We start from the raw sequence: 19,665 nt of genomic DNA, 5'->3' as shown, positions 1-19,665 counted from the left end.
TGGGCTCAATTCTGCAAAGTGCTGAGCTTCCTAGTCATGATCCTGCAAAACACAACAGGACATCACATGTGTTTAAAGTTAAACACATGCTTAAGTGCTTTGCTGGATAAGGACCAGAGTTTTCGGCATCTGGCAAGATTCAGCCCACTAATCTCAGTTTCATGATTCTTTTTTATTTCCGATTAAATAATTTTCAACAATAGATGCAACTTTGGGCCTAAAATAAGGGACTTCCCTCCAAATGAGGGACAGTTTATAAAGCATGTTCCCTAGTGTCACTACAAATTATTTCAATATATTTCACGACCACATCTGTTAACTTTTTTAGATAAAAATCAACTGAAAGCCACCACGTCAATAAAAGGAACAAACACTTTGTGAAGAGTGGTCAAAATGACTAAACAAGTCCAACTAAACTGAAAATCCAATTCAGTGAGTGGAAATCTATTGAAACTGGTGCCAGGACACAAGCACATTCTCACAGCAATGAAGGGATTAAAATAAGGAGTAGAGCTGTGCAGAGAAAGGCAATTCCATTTCATGGAGATTTCTAAATTTGGGTTTGTTCTGATTTAGGAACAAAAACCAAAAATTTAAAAATTCTCCATGAAAGGAAATGGAGTGCAGGCTCCAGGGCAGCCTGCTTGGTGGGGCTGCCCAAGAGCCACAGATCCTGGAAATCCTGGGGACCCCTGCTCCAAGGCAGTCTGCCTGTCGGGTTGTCCCAGAGCTGCAGATACTGGAAACCTGGGCTGGTGAGGAGCCAAGTGGGCGAGCTGTCAGGAAACCTGGGTTCCATGAGAACTTCAGTGAAAAGTTAATATTTCACCTACTCTAAAAATGTTTCATCAGAATTTTTCCAGCCTTCTATGGTAAGGAGACTAAAAACAATCACTGAACTTAAATTACCATTTGCATTGACTCCCACCATCTGCCAATATAACTTCTACGTGCCCTAGCCCAAATGTTTATGGGACAGTACAGTGCCCAATGCATTAGGGCCTCAGTCCTGACTGAAGGCTTCCAAGCGGTACATTAGTGAAAATCAATTTTATTGGATTATTATAATATTTTTATTTATTTTTTAACAGCAACTAACAACCTCTGTCAATGGTGTTAAATTAACCTATTGAATTCTGTCGCTGCGATGTAATTCACTATTAAATTATATTGGTTGATATAAAACTTTGAATAGAAAGACTTTCACTCCGTTAAAGTCTATATATTTACAGAGCAATTGCTATAGAAACGTATTTAGTTTCTACAGAGCGCTAATGATTTTAACCTCTGAACACTGGCTAGCACTTTGGCATAAAGCAGTGATTCCTAAACTAGGGGTCAGGCCACGACATCAGAAGGTTGGGTTGTGATCCCGACTGACAGGTCCAACTCGCGACCTTCAGTCTAATCCAGCCAAAGAGATGATTCCATCTGGTCTCCAAACGCATCCAGACCTTCTCTACAAAATGGTGTCCTACAAACAGTGTGACCCCACACATACAACGAGCACCATCCAATGGCTGTGCAAGCATCCAGTTGAGACCTGAACCAACATCCTTATCTTCTGTGTGCAGCAGTCTTATCAAGAGAGCATCCTCTCTGCTAGAGATGGTGAAGCCTGTGTTAGGCTTTTCTGAGATGGGAATCTGCAATGACTTGGAAGCTCCTTAAAGTCAGGGACTAGGTTTTAGTGTTTCATGTGTATGGCACCGTGAGCACCCTGTTGGGCTGACACTCAAAGAATTATTGCAAGTCACTGACTCTTTGCATTGGGAAGCATATGGCTATTCAGAAAGGTTTTGATGAATTCAGTCTTTAAGACCGCATAATTTGATGGTGAGTTCTTCCTTCTGGCCTCTGGTCCTCAAGTAACCAAAAGTGTTTTTCTTGGTGTCCAGTTAGCAATGGGCAAGAACCAATCTGGAAAGAATAAAAGCCCTCATGTCATGTGTCTCATGATCAAGAAGAGACAGGACTGGGATGTAGTGAATATGAATGGGATTCTTTATTGAGGCTGCAGGATACAGACAGACCTTGTTGTTCTCTCTGGCTCCCAGACTGATTAACATAGCCGGTGTAGCCTAGTGTTACCACACAGAGCCTTCCTAAGTTCTGGCTTCATTTGCTTATCAGTGAGTGTGCTAATTTTTACCAAGTTATTATCATAAATTCTTCATTCTGATTTGTAATAAGAGGCACAATGGACTCATTTTTACACAAAGCATCTGGTTCAACCTCCGGTAGTGAGTTTAGTGATATATTATGAATGAAAAACAAGAGTGCAAAAAGCATGCTTGCAAATATAATGAGGTTTCCCTTGAGCATGACTTCACCAGTGTTTTTGTCAATAATAAAAAAAAAGGTCAAAATGCCTGCTGTATCATACAGAGATATCTTGTGAAAGCATGAAGCCTAATAAACAAACAATACTTGAAAACCCTTCACAAGGAACACATAGGGAAAACAAGATCATTTTTCCATTTCTGGAAAGAAGAACTTTTGTGTCAATTGATCTTTGATTATCAGCAGGTAAGTATGCCCAGTGGTCTGTGATGGGATGTTAGATGGGATGGGATCTGAGTTATTGCAGAGAATTCTTTCCTGGGTGCTGGCGGGTGAGTCTTGCCCACATGCTCAGGGTTTAACTGATCGCCATATTTGGGGTCGGGAATGAATTTTCCTCCGGGGCAGATTGGCAGAGGCCCTGGAGGTTTTTCACTTTTCTCTGCAGCATGGGCATGGATCACTTGCTGGAGGATTCTCTGCAGCTTGAGGTCTTCAAACCACAATTTGAAGACTTCAATAATTCAGACATAGGTTAGGGGTTTGTTATAGAAGTGGATGGGTAAGATTCTGTGGCCTGCTTTGTGCAGGAGGTCAGACTAGATGATCATAATGGTCCCTTCTGACCTTAAAGTCTATGAGTCTATAACAGGTGCAATGCAAGAGTGCCATGTCCATCTCTGTGTAGGGGCAGGATTTTATAATTGTACTATGAGAATAAATGTATGATTTGATTTCATCCTGCCAGCCATTCTTTTTTTGAATAGCAGAAAGGAATAACCCTCTGGGACACTGGTAGAAATGCATCTGACAGACTGCCAGTGTATGTACTGACCCTGGGCAGGGACAGACCAGAACAGCCCTTATTGCTGATTATGGTTACCTTTTTGTTTTAGGATAAGATTTTGTTACAGTATTTGCTATAAGGTCTTGCTTCTTGTATGCATTGCAAACTAAGTTTGGGTAAGATTCTTTTGTAATCTCTTTAGTAACCATATAATCCTTTTCAAAATGTTATCCTATCTGAGGCCTCTGTAAAAGACTGTGTGAGGCTATGGCTACATTAGCGCTTCAAAGAGCTGCCGCGGCAGCGCTCCCACGGCAGCGCTTTGAAGCGCTAAGTGTAGTCAAAGCGCCAGCGCTGGGAGAGAGCTCTCCCAGCGCTGTCCATACTCCACCTCCCTGTGGGGAATAACGGACAGCACTGGGAGCCGCGCTCCCAGCGCTGGGGCTTTGACTACACTGGCGCTTTGTAGCGCCGCAATTTGCAGCGCTGCAGAGGGTGTTTTTTCACACCCTGCTGCAGCGCTGCAAATTTGCAAGTGTAGCCATACCCTGAATGAGGAATGTATGCATCAGGAAAAGATACAGTGTGATGGCCATTGTTATAGCCAGATGGTCAAGGAAGCAGTGAGAGAACCATCAACGCACATCCATAATGAAGGAAGCGCAGATTGACGACCCTGAGGTGAAGGCTATCACCCCTAAGGACAGGACAATTGATCGGGGAGAAGATAACACAAGTAACCAGTCAGAAACTGACACAACAAAATCCATAGACTTCTACAGAGAAAAAAGACTATAAGAACAGGGTGCGTGGCCATGAGACTTGGGGTTCATCTTGCCACACTCCAGGAGCATCGGATCACGATCGACAGAGCCCGGCTCCCCTCTGCAACCAATCTGGCTGGCCATTAGATGGATCCAGACTCTGGACTGGTAACTATAAACATCAAGTGGCAGGACTGGGTACATGGTGTGTATGTGTATGTGTGTGTATTTGAAAAGCATATGCTAACTGCTGTATTCTCAATAAATGCGGCATTTTTGTCTTCTCCCCTATAAAGATCCCGTGTGCTTCTTACAAGTATAACAGCTGACCAAGCTCAGAAGGCATCATTTGAGGTGAGTTATTACATTGCACAGGCCAAGAAGCCTCACACAATTGAAAAGACTTTGATTATGCCCACTGCAATCAATATGGTGAAGATAATGTGTGGGGAAACTGAGAAAACAAATTCAAAACCATACCACTCTCCAACAATACAGTGAAGCAAATGGATTGAGGCAATAGCAGCATATCAGGAAAACATGCTGCTGGAGTGTCTGAAAAACATGGATGATTTTGCTTTTTAAGTTGACGTGAGCCCTGAAGGTCATGATATACATTTCTCCCCTTTTGCACAACACATATGGGATGGTGCAATTCCCAAAAACATTCTGTTCTGTCTCTCTCTTCCCAGACAGAAGACAGCACAAAGAATATTTGACGTGCTACATGGCTCCATGCATGAAAAAAATATCCTGTGGGATTCCAGATGGAACTCTGTCTGTGGCAGGCCACAAAGCAGGTCTGCATGCCTTTGTCAAGAAAGGTGCTCTGTCTACTGAGTAGAATCACTGCATAATGCATAAAGATCAACTGGCATCTAAAGATCTGAGTCCAGAGCTATGTGAAGTCTTGCAGCAGGTCTCATCCACTGAAAACTATATTAAGCCTCAGCCTGTTCACACAATTGTTTGCAAAACTGTGTGAAGACACATGGTCCGCTCATGACATGTGGTTGTTCCACATTGAAGCTTGTTGGCTCTCAAAAGGAAAAGTACTGGGATGATTCTTTGAACTGAGAGACAAGCTGCGTGCCTAAGCAATGGACAGTAAAAATAATGAATTTGTTGATTTTCAATGTGACCAAAAGAAGCTGTGCTTTCTTGTCTTTGTCACAGACATCTTTGGGAAACTGAATAAATTGAATGCAAGTCTGCAAGGAAAGAACACCCACATTTTTCAGCTGAGTGATTGAATCACAGGATTCATGAAGAAAATTGTTTTCTGGCAGAATAATCTGTTCCAGACAAACTACGGATCCTTTTCCTGCAGCTTTGCAGGTTCATGGCTGACAATGAAATTATTCAGCCTTCCACACAGATGAGGGCTGAACATCTCAGCCAGCTGGAGGAACAGTTTGCATCCTTTTTCCCTGACTGGGACGTGATAACGTAAGATTTGGTGCAATACTCCTTGCAGTGCAAGCCTGATGCCATGGATTTGCCAGTAGCTGAAATCAAATAGCTAATTGAAATTTCCTGGAGTTCTGGTTCAGTGTCAATGTAGGGATATTAAAGAAGGTACTAACAATGATTCCCCCAAGTGACAGTGACCCCCCCAGTTTCACCAAGTACAAAAATCTTTTAGTTCTTCTGTTAAAACTTGTAAGCGCCTGTCTGCAGAAAACATTGATTGTATCTGTCCTGTGAAAGATACTCTATTACTATGTAAAACTTACAAACAAGTTAATTGACTTTGTTCTTGAAGTGGACACTATGTTACCACGCCTGCTGTGAGCCTTAAGCCGTTAATTGACTCTGCCTAAGATATGGAATGTATGTTGACGAATGCTTAATGTACGTGAATGGTTAGGGAGGTGCCAGCCTAGAAAGGATCCATCTGCCGAAGAATGTGTCAAGTGGACCACCAGATAACCCCCGGAGGGTAAACTGGGATCCACCCCAAACACCTGGAAGTAATGTGCCACTTTAGACAGTGTGGAGCTACCAGGAATGTGCCATCTGCTGATTGAGCCCAGCAACAGCAGGATGAAACGGTTCTCATATACTAACAGGAATTAATTCCTATAAGAATGAACTCCAAAAACTGAGGACTTTGAGTCTCTGGTTCTGCTGCCAACCTCCAGGCGCATCAGGTGCATCTGACACAGACTCGGCTCCATCCTCATGATCAAGATACCTGCCCAGTAACTTGGCATGAGCAATTTCTAGGCTGGTAACTATAACACCTATACAGAACTTGAATGAATGATTGTGTGAATGAATATATATATATATATATATGTGTGTGTGTGTGTGTATGAGGAATAAGTAGTAATAGGAATTAGTCAAACAACGCTGTTTACTTTTGTCTTTTGCTTTATTATTATATTTACAATAAATGTGGCATCTTTGCCTTATCCCTCTTAATAAGATCCTGCTGGTTTTTATTATATTGGTATAACATCAAGAACAAATTTCCTGCCCTCTCAACACCTATCTTGAATTGATGGTGCCATTCGAGAACATGTCCATCAAGTCTCGGTACTGATCTAACATTGATGTCACATCAGAGATTAGATGTGCAATTTCTATCACAAAACTGGACTTCAAGAAGCTGTGTTGCAACATGCAAACCCATGTCTCACATTAGAGATGGTGAGTTAACTAAACAATGTACTTAATGTGTAATTCTTTGAATTCGTTGGTCACTATGTTGCGGTCTGGGGTCATGGGAATCAATACGTCTCAAAAAGAGGTCATGTAGGCAAAAAAATGTGGGAACCTCTGCCCCAAAGGATGTCATAATAGAGTGAGGTACAAAGAAGTACATCATTAATCCTTTTGATCTGAGCGGTTAGTCAACGTTCAGGGCTTTGGGGATGTTCCAGTTTGGAGTAGAAACTGACAATGGGGTCTGGTATTTTTGTTGATGCAGCCTTATTTACAAATAACGTAAAAATCCAGTTTCTCTGAACATACAAGGAACCAAACAGGACAGTGTCCTTTGCTCACACCACCCAAAACACACTTTTCAGCCAACCCCCCAAAAGCTCTCTCTCGCTAGACTTTTTCCAGGGTAGTTCCCAGCTACTTGTTCAGTGTCTCTCTTTCTTGTCTTTGACTAAAGGTGTATGTATAGGAGAGACAAGATGAAGCAAACAATGCCCAGTAGAACCCTCCACCCACATGGTGCAAATTTTGGGCAGACTCACATGCCCCTTTGTCTGAGGTGGAAGCTCGTGATTAACTTATTTTAAATTCAGGGTGGCAGGTATGCTTGTAATAATATGAAAAGTATAGATTTTTTTTTAAAAAACCCACATTATTTAAAAAATAATATTGCTACACTGTGGCAAACTTGAATCCTGTTTTTAATCATCAAATTCTCATTTGTTTTTTATTTTCTTCCTTATCATGGCTCACAGCTGCCTCACACTTTTTGTTAACAGAAACCACCCCCTTTTCAGTCTGTGACTCTTATCAGATACTGTCGGTAATAATGATTATGTGTTTGTGACGTTAGTCTCATTCACTGAGATAACTGGACACTGGAATGATGATCACAGGGAATGAATCAGGCTAAAGGAGCAGTCATCTTGTAAGGGAAGAAAGTGGCTATATGCTCTGGTGATATTTGTCCAGATAGTCTGGAGAGACCACATGAAGAATAACAGATTCAGATTTGAACACCCACGTACAAGAAAGAGGTAGATAATGGTGGGTATTCAGAGAACAGAGTATGCAAGGATTAGAGGCTTTTGACCCAAAGCACCCTTGTATTCACACCCTACACACTATTATAATAATCTTTGTACAAAATATACCTTGAGAGGTTTTATTTGAAAACTAATAATTTGCTGGTCAATGATATCATGGTGACATGTATGTAGCAACATTATATGTGAAGTTATGAATTCCCCCATATGATGTTGTTAGCACATGATCATGCCCCACTCAGCACTGACTAGGCAAAAGTTGTTAAATAGATTGAATTTAAACAAAGGAATATATGTTTACCTCAATTTACATATACGTAGGAAAGAGGGTCCTTGAGACAGACGGAGGGAAAAATGTTAGGAGACAAGGCAAATTGACATTTCAGCATACACAGGGCAGAAGAAAGAGCAAGAAGCCACATTCACTGCCAGCCTCCATGTCACTTTCTTTACTGTTTGAATAAACTTTGATGTAAGGGATAATCCTCAGAAGAATCCACTTCAAAGGGTGACTGGACTATAAAAGTGAGGTGCAAAAACCCTGCAGTGGATCTCTCCCTATTTCTGTCTTTCACCTAAAAAAACCCAAAGTTTTACTCCTGGGGGAATTCTGAACCACTGCTCAAAGCAGAATTTGCACAGAATTCTGTGTTTCCCCCACAGAACTGGAGCTGCAGATTTGCTGGCCACCACTAGAGGCTGCTGGACTCTTCAGAGCCCAGCTCACAGTGAGTGGAGTAGCCAGCCCAGCGAGGATAGAGGCTGCATGCTGTTGGCTTGATCCTCATTCTCCCAGGGATGGGAGAGGGCAGGAGACCCAGCTCTGGCAAAGGGTGAGGAAGGGCAGGGCCACACCACTCTGCATCCCCCAGCAGGACAGTAAAGAAGTTGTGGGGATACAGGTGTCTTGGCTGAGGGTGCCCCATAGCTGGCCTCTGAGGGAAGGGGGGTGCTGGTGTATGGGTCAGGGGGTGCTCAAGAGAGAGCTGGACAGTGCAGAACACACATGTTCTGGGGAAAATTCAGCACTGGGAGTGTGTTGGGTTATCCTGCAAGCAGTAACCAAGGCTGGTAGAAGTTAGCATGGGGTGGATTGTTGCTGACAAAGTGCTGGGTTCAGAGCTGCTGGACCAGGGCTGTAGCTATACACAGACACTTTGAATGTGACATGCATACTGGTAGGTTGTTTATGAGAGGCCCATGTTGAGAGCTACAACAGCAAAGCATTGTGAGGCACCCAGGGTTATGGGGCAGGTGTGACACAATCTTTCATTGGTTTGCATTGCACCTCAGAATGTGACAAGGCTGGAAAGATTAGCGGTAAGGAAAGGTTAAAATTGTTCAATAGGCACTCCTTAGATAAGATATGACTCTGGGCCCAGTTCTCTCACCCTTCCTTCTCAATGACTCAAGTAGCACCTTACTAGTCAAGAAGTCCCCTTGGTAATTTTTTTCAATTATACTAGGGTTAATTGAGGACTAATTTGCATATTTTATTTAAGAAGAGCTACTTGGAATGTTTTTTCCTACCTATGTACTACTAAAAGGCTATGCTTCTGTACTACTGTATATTACATGCACAAAAACTACATTAAAATAACATTGTTAAGGCCGAAACGTCAACCCCTCAACTGTTATGAAATGCCAGAATTAATGTTGCATTCTGAGTGCTGGATGAGGTAAGGGTCCTGTAGAAAAATTAGTATGTTATCATGTAATTAAAGACTGTCATAGAGGCAAACTTAATTCTAATATTTCCTAACTTTTGATGCTTCACTGTGCAACCTCTGTAATATTCTTTTGAGTTAATTTTTTGTGTATAATTTCCTAGATTTTTAAAAAAGCAAACTGAAAAATTCAGTACATGGTGTCACATTGACACCACATGCATGATCAGCTGAGTTGGAACTTTTAGATCCACTGCACAGCTAACAGAATACTGATAACAGCAGTAAGTTGCTACCCTATGGACCAGCACTTGAAGAGGACAGGATACTTTGCCAGTGGGTTTGCCAGAGATATTTGCTGACAGCAGAAGTATGGTGAGGCTCAGGAATCTTGGGTTCCATCCCAAATTCTGGAGAGGAGCATGCTCTAGTGGACAGCGACACTTCTGCCCATTCCCTCTGTGTGTGACCCCTTCTGCCCCATTCCTCCAATCTGTCTCTGTCCCAGTCTGCCTTGTCTGTGCCTGGCTCCTCATACCAGTCTCAGTCCCTTCACATAGCTAGTCCCAGTTTCTATGCCTCAAGGCTTCTCGTCCCAGTCTCAGTCTCCTTTCCAGCCAGTCCCAGTTTCCCCCTTCCGACTCCTCATCTGATCTGTCTTTCTCCTTTACCTATTTCCTTATTATGGTCAGGGCTCCATGTATTCCACAATTCCTGAGCTGCAGTATTTGCCTTGCCACATAATTGTGCTCAAGAATTTAGGCTTTCATTTTTTAAAATAAATGACAGTTATGCATTAATACTATGGCCTACTGAAAATGAGGGGACAAAATAAAAATATATTTATTTAAATTCAAAATAAACACTGTAGTAATTGTATTATTCATTTTCATGTTAAACTAAACCCCTTTCATTTTTCAGTTTAAATTAAAGTTCTGCAGATTTTCCTTTCCGCCTCACAATCCAGGGACCTTGCCTCAGCATTTAGGTCCAGCTTGCCACAAAATTATGGTCAGGATCTGGATCTGTAGGAAATGACCACAACAAACTAAATTTACTTTTAGAGGGGTTGACTTGGAGATACATATTTTGAAAGGATTTTGCATTCCAAACAAAACTGAAATTAAAAATAGATCAGTACTCTTTTGGGCTTGATCTAATCTAGGACTTTAAAAAGTAAATAAAGGCAATGTAATGAAAAAAGAGAGAAAAGACAAAAACTGTACAAATCTGTTCTTCACCGAAGATTGATTTTTATATCTTTCCCCATATATACTGCACTTCTCAAACCTTTTTCTTCCACACAAGGCTATAAAATACATGAAGAAAAATAAAATACAATGCATGCAATAAATCCATAAAACAATATATAAAATATATACTCTTGCAAAATCTATTGCTTCTCTTCTACAACAGCTGTTGTCAGAAAGTTTGAAATGCTTCTGGTGCCTTTCTGAAGTATTTTATTAGTAACTTGCTCAGTCTGAAAAATTGCACACTAAATGGAAACACACTGAGATCATTTATCTAATATTATTTTTTATTTTAACCTAAAAGGGGTGTGTGTGTGTGTGTGTGTGTGTGTCCAGAACCAGCATTAACAATGCAAACTGGCTCCTCTTGATGGATCTGTTCATGCCTTAGTCCATTACTTCAATGAATATAGCAAGCTCTGGTCAGTATGGGAAAAACAAAGTAATTATGTTTACAGCACAACTTAAAAGAGTTCTCAGATTAAAGAAGTTGGGTCTTTTTGATGTTTTGTTTTCCAAAATATATATATCATAAAATGGGGGGAAAATAATAGCACAGAACATACTGAATACAAAGAAAATTTCAGCCTGCATGGGTGTCTCAATGGCTAAAAGTACAAGCATTGTTCTAGGCAGGATTGTGTGACAGCTGGCTACACCAATTTCCATCATCTGTGTTGCAGATAAAATGAAAAACCAAAATCCTGATTACTTACAATTAGGGTTGCCAGGTGTCCAGTTTTTGACCAAAACATCCAGTCGAAAAGGGACCCTGGCAGCTCCAGTCAGCACTGCTGACTAGGATGGTAAAAGTCCGGTTGACATGAGTCTGGCAGGCTCCCTACCTGACTCTGCATGGCTCCCAGGAAGTGACCACGTGTTCCCCCGGCTCCTAAGCATAGCAGTGGCCACAGGGGCTCCACGCACTGCACCTGTCCCAAGCGCTGGCTCTGCAACTACCATTGTCCAGGAACCCTGGGCAATGGGAGCTGCGGGAGCAGCACCTGACGGTGGGAGCAGCATGCAGAGCCCGGGGCTGCCCCTATGCCTAGGAGCCAGAGGGAGATGTTGCCGCTTCCCCGGAGCTGAGGTCAGTGCTGCCCGGAGCCTGCACCCCTCACCCTTTCCTGCACCCAAACCCGCTGCCCCAACTCGGAACCCCCTCCCACACTCAAAATCTCTGCTGGAGCCTGCACTCCAACACCCTGCCCGCCCACAGCCCCCTCCCATGACCCAACACCCTGCACCAGCCCTGAGCCCCCTCCTGTACTTCAAAATCCTCGGCCCCAGACTGGAATCCCCTCCTGCACCCCAACCCCCCCCCTCTGAGCCCCCTCCCAAACCCAGACTCCCTGAAGGAGCCTACACCCTGTCCCGCACCCTAACCTCTTGCCACAGCTCTGAGCCCCCTCCCACACCCCGCACTGCCTCCTGCACCCCAACCCCTTCCCCCAGCTCGGAACCCCCTCCCACAACCTGAATCCCTCATCCCCAGCCCCACCCCAGAGCCTGCACCCCCCCACACACCCCTCCTAATCCCCTCTCCCAGCCAGGTGAAAATGAGTGAGTGAGGGTGGGGGAGAGCGAGCGATGGAGCGGGGGGAGGGAGGGCCTCGGAGCCTTAGGGCAGGGGGCAAGGGTGTTCGGTTTTCTGTGATTAAAAAGTTGGCAACCCTACTTATGATTGTTAAAGATACCACATCATTTTTTGTTTGAACAGGGGATTGGCCTGGTCTTCTGGCCAAATTCCAATTTCAGTAATTACTTTGAGGCACATCCTGTTGCCCTTAAGTGGCTTTGGGCAATTCTAACTTGCTTCCACTTTGCTCCTTGCGATCTCAGATACGCTGGTGTAATTGTTTTATTGTGGTATAGCTCTCAAAGGCTCCAAATCAGAATTGAAGCCCATTGTATGGAAAGACAGTCCCTGCTGCACAAACTGTACAATCTAATCTATAAAGCAATAAAATCTGGAGTAATCCCACCAAATAACTACATTTAAAAAGATAATCAGTCTTACTTAATATGACAGACAATCATGTAGTCGTGACCAACCTCTCAATAGACTATGGAGGTGAAGCCAAATCCATCTGATAGCCCCAGAATAATCTCAAATGGATTTGAGTTATTTTTCCTAACCAGGAAAATGAAAAATAAAAGTAGTTCTCTCACATGCAACAACAGAAACTCCATGCTTCAAATTTCAAAACACACCATCAGAACAAACACTTTTAAACACATATTGGTGGTATCTGAAATGCATTGCAAGTCTGGGTTCATAATCAGCCAGGATACTTGTCTCATTATTTGTTTTACAGATCCCCAAAATGAGACAGACACTTTACAGAGCATATAGAAGACACAGTCCCTTTCTGAAAGAGGTTAACAAGCTAGATAAAGACATGACATAACAAATGGATGCAGGATGAACAAAGATATCGGGGAGCGGGGGGGGGGATGAAAACCAATGGTTACATTGACACAGGGCTATAAACAAGGCTGGGAGAGTGGGACAGCCATCCAGGGTGCAAAGCCATGGGACAGAAAATGGGGCGCCATGAGGGGCATGCAGGGTCAAGTGCCTCCCCAGATTTCTGCCTTCCATTTATCACAGAGGTTTTTAATCTGTGGGACGCACCCCCACACCCATGTAGTCCTGGCTCTGCTGTTGCTTTGCAGTGGCAAGGGAGTGCCTTGGGGAGCATCTCATGGCACCTGCAGGCAGGGTCTGGCTCCAGGGAGAGTTGCTGGCAGGTGCTGTGCTCCTTCAGGGGAGATGCAAGAGTGCATCGGGGGCAAAGCATGGAGCTGTGATGTCCGCCCTGCCTGGGGAGCACCTGGCTGTGCAGAAGTGGGTCAGCTCAGAAAGCAGGGAAAGGAGGGCTGATGGACAGCCAGCCAGCACCCCAGCTCCCACAGCACAAAGAGCCAGGGGCCTGAGCAGGTGGGGCGGGGCAGCTCCCACCAGCTTCCAAAACACCAGTTCCTGGCAGGAGGTGATGGTTTTCAAACTGTGGGGTGTGCCTCCAAACCTCTGTGCTAAATGGAAGGCAGAAATCTTGGGGGGGACCCTGAACATATGCTTGCTTGCCCCAAGCACTAAAACACCTCATTAGGGCTCTGCATTGACAGGCTATTTTTATATCTGTTTAACAACTTAGATTTTCTTTGTTGATGGTCATACTCAGTGAGGTCAAGTGGGGCTAAGGGATGATGGAAAGTACAGTGGTGTGTAAGAGTATGAGGGAAAAGTGAGTTAAAGGGAGAGGGAAACTGAAGGGGAGGAAGGAAAGAAGGGGAGGGGAAGGGGCAAGAAGCATAGTGGGCAGGGAGAGTGAGAATGGGGAAATCAAGTTACACCGGTAGGAAAAGAACAGGATGAAGATGGCTAACAATCAAGTCCAGGACTTCACAAAGTGAGGGACACAAGGCTACTGTGCCTTGACAATAAAACACAGGCTGAACATGATGGTCCAGACTGAGGCGGGGAAATAGAGGAGAACCTACTGCACTCACTGCATTGTCCACAAATTGCCCCATCAGAAGGTAGGGTTCCCTTCACTCTTCAGTATGCAGATTTTAAGGCCCCAAGGGACCATCATGATTATTTAGTCTGACCACCTATATAACATAGGCCAGAGAAATCCACCAAGTGATTGCTATATCAAACTCATAACTACTGGTTGAACTAGAACATCAGTCATAGGAAGTTCTTTTCTCAAACCGTGAGAATCTTTTGAGGGATTTGCCAAAGACACAAGACCATCAGTACAGATACGCTGTGCCTCCGTACTGGCTTCTATGCCCCCAGAATTCCTCTGAGCTATTCTCACTATAGCTTTATGGGAGCTGCACTGCCAGGGTAACCCCTCCCCTCCCAAGTCTCCTCTAAATGGGCTCTCCAGCAATGACGAGGCTCCATGGAGAAGCTCTTTCAGAGCTCAGTAGCAAAACATTCGACAGTTTTTCCATTGCAAATAAATAGAATTGTGATACTGATTTTAGGTTTCTAAAATTCTATTTTTCACACAGCTTAAATCCTGCACTGCCAGAGGGATGGAAAAGCTGGTCCTCTCAGTCTCTAATACCTAGGAGTCTATTCTTCCTATTCTAGAGTATAGAACACTTGAGTATTAATTCATTCAGCATTTGACCCAAAGCCCACTGAAGTTAATAGAAAAACTGCCATAGACTTCAATGGGCTGTGGATCAGGTCCACAATATGTACTCTCCAGTTACTCTCTTAAAAAAAAACAACAAATCCTGCTTCTCTCACAGAATACATACACCTCCACTCCAATATAATGCTGTCCTCGGGAGCCAAAAAAATCTTACTGCATTATAGGTGAAACCGTGTTATATCAAACTTGCTTTGATCCACCGGACTGCGCAGCCCTCCCCCTCCCCCGCCCCACAGTTCTGCTTTACCACGTTATATCCGAATTCATGTTATATCGGGGTCGAGGTGTACCAGTAATTGGTTAATGAGAACTGGGTTCCTTTTTTTGGTTACTTCATGCATGGAAACTAGTCATACTGCTTTTTTAATCTCTTTGGGTGTTTAAGTTGAAAGATGTTTAGGTATTTTTACCTCAAACAAAAAGGAGATACAAAAGCCCTTTTAAATTCACTCTGCTTTGAAACAGAACCACAGGCACTGTATAATTATCCAGAGAGCAAATGCTGCTGTATACAGAGCCAAACAGATTTTTATGACAAGGGCAACAATTCCAACGAAAAGGGCAATAATAAACCACCACTTCGTCTTTGCTCAGGCCAGTATTCAGGATGCCTCAAAGTTCTGAAGTAATGCTAGGGCCTGATCCAGCAAGGAGCTGAGCAAACTCAATTCTCAGTGACTCTAACACAAGTTGATGAGGGAACTTAGCACTGCACTGTGTGTAACCCCTTTAGAAAGGGGGCTCCTGAAATACCACACTGAGCCACTATTCACCCCTAGACTACAGCAGCAAGGGCTCAGAAATCTGTTTCCCAGATTGCATCTGGTCCAAGGAAGTGACAGAACTGGTTAGCAGCACTACCAGAACCAATCATAAACCAAAACTCAAGGACAATGGGGTTGGTTTTACTTTCACTTTCAACTGTGTTTTAAAATGTGTGTGGCAGGAAAAGAAGAATCACAGCCATGAAGGCCCCTTCTGTCCTCCATTCCTAGCCACAGGAAGAGTCCTGTGGGGATTTCTGGGACAATGAACAGTATCATCTCAGCAGAGACCAGAAACCCAGGAGGCTGAGGAGAGTCACGGTTTAGGCTACCAAGAGCCAACCTAACTGCTCTTTGGAATCCAGACCAGAGAGCACAAGGATAATCTGTCCATCCTCGACATGGACACTTTGTCAGAACAGCCTTGCCTATTGATTTTGCTGTTTTGTTTTAAGCCGGCCACCAACTTCACTGCTGCACCACTCATCCAAGAGTGAGCCTAACTCACTATGTGCCTAGGCAGGTTCTGGGAGGGAGCACAAGGGAGTTGGTAGTGGTGCAGTGTTAAACGTTCAGAGGAGTAGAGTTTATGTAATGTTTTTGTCTTTTATTATCCTAATCTCCTTTTCCACCGTCCCTTACCCTGAGCTCCCCATACATAATAAAGCCCCAGTTATGGTTTTATTACTCTAAGAATTGTGATAGCTATTTTATCGTGTGTGTTCTGGCTGACCCTCCTCTGTAACAGATTGTGCATTAAGTATTTTTGCAAGGGACAAGCCCTCTTTGTTCCTGCACTAGGAGGGGTTTCCTTGGGTGGAGGCACTGGGGGCCTTTATAGATGAACCCTTGACCCAGACCCCTGAGGAGAAAAGGGAGAAGGCTCCAGTCACACCTCAAGGCTAGGTTACAATTAGATAAGGCATATAGTTGGGTACAGTGTGGCTTCAGGGAGCATTCAGTATACTGTGGGTCACAGGCACTGATTCAGTGCTCCCAGTCTCAAGAACCCACAGGAAATAAAGGAGGGTGCTCAGCATCCACCAGCCACAGCTGTTCACAGTGCCATGATCAGCTGTTTGGCAGCTGGGGGAGGGACTTGAGGGAGGGTGAAGAGCAGTGAGTGGCAGGTGGGTGGAGGCCTCAGGGAGGGGGCGGAGCAGGGGCAGGAAGAGGCAGAGTGAGGGCAGGGCCTCAGGGAAGGGGAGGAGCAAGGGCGGGGCCTCAGGGGAGGGAGGCAGAAAGAGGCAGACCCAAGGGCAGGGCCTTGGGGGATGGGGTGGAGTGGGGGAAGGTCCTCAGGGTTGAGCAGGGTGGAGCACCCCCGGGGAAAAATTTAAAAAAAGTCACTGCCTATGCTGGGGGCTCCTGATTCATAATACTTTCTTCTGAACTATTATTATTTCTAGTAGTGCCTAAAATGTGCTAAGCTCTTTCCAAACACAGAAGCGATGGTCCCTCCACTGAGAAGCTCAAATCTGTTCTGCTACAGATATGTCTTCTCCTAATAAGTATATAAAAAACCCAAAAATGTACATAATGTGAATTAAGCTGGGGGGAAAAATGAGTAATGCATTGCAAATTACTACATTCCATTGGCAGTGCTGGGGAGGCGGGTGTTTTATGTATTACATATTAATTAACAGAGCCAGAGACATGGTGACTCTATGATGTCATCAAAGACTCCACAAACACAGAGTGAACAGTACTTATAGATAGAATGTATGTATAATACAGAATTTACAGCACATATATACATGCACATTGCATACTATATGTATAGTAGTTCTTTTGGAAGTACTGTATTTGTCTTTCTTTATCATCAATGCATATATTTATTTCATTCTGTTTTCCTCCCCCTCACACGGGAAGAAAGCAGTATTTCCTGTTTCCCACTGGAAAATATTAATTCTTTAAAACAGAAAAGCTCATTTTCCCACTTCATATGATACTACTGCTGTTCAAACTCTTCTTGAGGAGCACTTCCTGTCTTTGAGCTCTATATGCTGTCTCCCTCTTCCATGCCAAGAAACCTGCTACAATGCCAGGGGACAGAATTACTTCCTCTTTCTGTCCAATTCACAAAAAATTCAGCTGGAAACTACCGGTACTTCTCTGCTATTTGTGGGTAACCACTTGGAAAGTGATAAAAAGGGGTGAAAGCTTCAATGGAAGGATTCTTTCCATTCCTGCCCAGCACTTTGAGGTTAAACAGCTGAAGCAACATTATTTTTATTTCTAAGACTATATCCATTTCAGAGCTTGATAAGCAATGTCACAACTCTTTATTACTAAACTCAGAGGATCTGGATGGACAGTTCTTTGTATGCTCTCAGCTGGGTATGCGGCTCTTAACATCTTTACATGATACTCACACACTGTCTCTTGGCTGCCTCCACTCATGTCAATCTATCTGGATGGCATGATGCCAACTTATACAAGTTGGCCAAACTCCTGCCCTCCACCATAGGTGCCAGGCAGTGAGGCATCCTGAACAGCACTGTGGATACCATTTAATTTGCAGGAATTCAATCCCATATGCCAGCACTGAAGCCTGGTAACACATGTCTCCTTATGCATGATCCACCTGTTGTTTCACAAATGCCAAAAAAGAATACATCAACAGAGAGAGAAAAAATCAGAGTTCAAAGGCACATCTGCTTGCCGCTTGGCTGGTCTATAGTACAGAAGGTGTCCTGAAACATGGGAACAGAGATTTATAACTTTTAGAAATTGCCAATGTGATTTCATGTTGTTTTACAGAATAAACCCTCTAGGGGATGTCTACCTCCAAAGTGATATTCTGGATTACTTATGTTTGCTTGTGACATTTAGAGTACAACAATATATGTATTTATGTGCATAGAGATGTGTCCACACATTTCCCTAGGTTCTCTACATGCCAGGCAGCTGTGATGCATCAGTATTTCATGCAGAGGGAGTATCTTTTCATTTCAATAAACTATAAGGCGGCATACCATATTTTGGGGCTAAGCTAAAAAAAACCAAAAACACTTTTTCCCCCATATTACAGCTCTTCATCTGGAAATCCATTGAGCCCAGTCAATGCAAATGCAGCGTGCAGGCTGTGAAAATTCCTGTTAGGATTCATGAAAGCATCTAGAGAATGTCTGTACAGCAACTGAGAAGCCATTTCTGATTCTTACCTCTGATCAGCCCTGCAGATCAAATATCAAAATGGAGTATTTCTAGAGTGGAATACTCTTCGCTCTGAACATGTCCATATTGCACTTATGTTAAAACAGCCACACCAAGAAACAGCTCCAAAACTATCTGTCTGATAGGCAAAGAAGAGGGTATTACTCAATTGTCCGCCATTGCAACAACCCAGAAAAGTCAATGGAAAACCACCAGAGACAAGTGATAATCAAAACCATTTGGCAATGAACAGGAACAATAGGACAACAAGGGGATCACCCTGTCTGTGAATAAAGACAAAGGACTGATTCAGTATATCACACAGTGGAGAAAGACACTCTGGATCCATTCACTGAGGAGGTACCTTGACGAGCGTGGGTGCTCCATAAAAGACTGGGTCTTGGCTCCTTGGAGCTAGCAAGCATTGCAAAAGACCGAACTCTGGGGTGAGAATCTACTTTATTATGTGTAGGCTCTATGTGTGTTTTATTATTTTGTTTTATACGTAACCATTTGATTCCATCACTCACACTTGTATCTATTTGAATCTTTATTTTCTCTCCAATAAGTTTCCTTTTGCATTACTATAATTGAACTCAAGTGCTGCATGTGACACAAGAGCAGTGGACTCAGGTAAAACTGGGGTACCCTGTTCCTCTGGGAATAGAGGATCTGTGATTTCTGTAGGTATCTAGTGATCAGGGCCTGGAAACCACAGGGGGACACTTGGAAGAGACTTGGGGGCTGGGGTGCATCTATCAACCGGCATAGCCCAGAGGGGAGTGCTTGAGTGGCTGACAGGCTGGCTGTGTTAGGAAGCTAACAACCAGCTGGCATAGGCAAGGCTTCCTCACGCTGGAGTCAGGTGGCAACAAGGTGGCTCACAGCACTGTGGGCACCCAAAAGAATCACAGGCACCTCATTTTTATTTCTTGTAAGAACATTAAACTATTAGAAAAATCTTTTACTGAATTTATTTGATGAGATCACAAAACCTGATTAGAATTAGCTAAATTATAGCTGGCTAAAGAGACAAGGCAGAGGCTCTTTTCCCCAAATTTATAGTTTGATAATTGGGTATGTCAATTAAA

At 43.6% G+C, this 19,665-nt stretch overlaps 1 protein-coding gene across 1 annotated transcript in view; it reads right to left on the bottom strand.

Annotated features, from left to right (window-relative positions):
* Positions 1-19,665, bottom strand: part of SLC35F1 (solute carrier family 35 member F1) — a 373,073-nt gene that overhangs the window by 312,269 nt on the left and 41,139 nt on the right. The window lies entirely within an intron of this gene.

The sequence above is a fragment of the Mauremys mutica genome, chromosome 3, assembly GCF_020497125.1.
Source record: "Mauremys mutica isolate MM-2020 ecotype Southern chromosome 3, ASM2049712v1, whole genome shotgun sequence".
NCBI lineage: Eukaryota > Metazoa > Chordata > Testudines > Geoemydidae > Mauremys > Mauremys mutica.
This window is presented reverse-complemented; position numbering and strand designations above follow the sequence as displayed.